Here is a 1,115-nt window from a genome sequence, read left to right as displayed (position 1 = left end):
ACGGACGAGAACAGAAACTTTTCCATAAGTTAGAGTTCAGGTAATGCAAAAAACGAACGAATGCGTGACGTGTAGATATATGTGATTAGGAATGAGTACCGGATGGCAGTGGATAAGAGGATTTCAAGGGTTGGCTGAGCCCATAGGAGCCCATGTGATGTGGATAACGTTGCAGGTGGTATAGATTTGGGAAAAAATGTGGACACTGGTGTGGTTACGACGCCAGTGTAATGTCGCGTAGATTCTCCAAGAAATGCTACAACGTTTTTACTGGCACTTCATTTAGAGATAATTCATATTAACACAACATTGGCATTCGCATCCAATCACACAACTTTTAAAACAACGAGCGCATGAAAGTAAGCTTGGATGTCAACAAGCCTAAACCTCTTCAATAATTTAGAATTAGAAGCTTGGAAAATGGAAGCGAATTGGTTAATAGTGGTCATAACTAACAAAGGATGATTAAAGGTCTGGTATAGGCAAAGCCCCATGAGTAACGAGTGGATTGGGTTAACGAGACCTGACCTGTGAATGCCTCATTTGTGGTAACAGCTCCAGCGGCAGTAGATGGACTCGGTAAGAGAAACCCTACCCGTTAAGTCCTCTACTTTACAACTGTCCCGGGCAGTACCACTTTTCCATGAATGAAAGCTAATTAGCTCTTGTATACGACAACGAAACCTGCGTATTGATACGGTAAGTGTTCACGTATTTTGAAACAACTTTGACAGAATTAAGCCATATTTTCGAGGGAGAGAGAGAGAGAGAGAGAGAGAGAGAGAGAGAGAGAGAGAGAGAGAGAGAGAGAGAGAGAGAGAGAGAGAGAGAGAGAGAGAGAGAGAGAGGAGAGAGAGAGAGAGAGAGAGAGAGAGAGAGAGAGAGAGAGAGAGAGGAGAGAGAGAGAGAGAGAGAGAGAGAGAGAGAGAGAGAGAGAGAGAGAGAGAGAGAGAGAGAGAGAGAGAGAGAGAGAGAGAGAGAGAGAGAGAGAGAGAGAGAGAGAGAGAGAGAGAGAGAGAGAGAGAGAGAGAGAGAGAGAGAGAGAGAGAGAGAGAGAGAGAGAAGAGAGAGAGAGAGAGAGAGAGAAGAGAGAAGAGTAGAGAGAGAGGAGAGAG

This window comes from Pollicipes pollicipes, unplaced genomic scaffold, assembly GCF_011947565.3.
Source record: "Pollicipes pollicipes isolate AB1234 unplaced genomic scaffold, Ppol_2.1 Scaffold_3087;HRSCAF=3621_pilon_pilon_pilon, whole genome shotgun sequence".
Lineage (NCBI taxonomy): Eukaryota > Metazoa > Arthropoda > Thecostraca > Pollicipedomorpha > Pollicipedidae > Pollicipes > Pollicipes pollicipes.
This window is presented reverse-complemented; position numbering follows the sequence as displayed.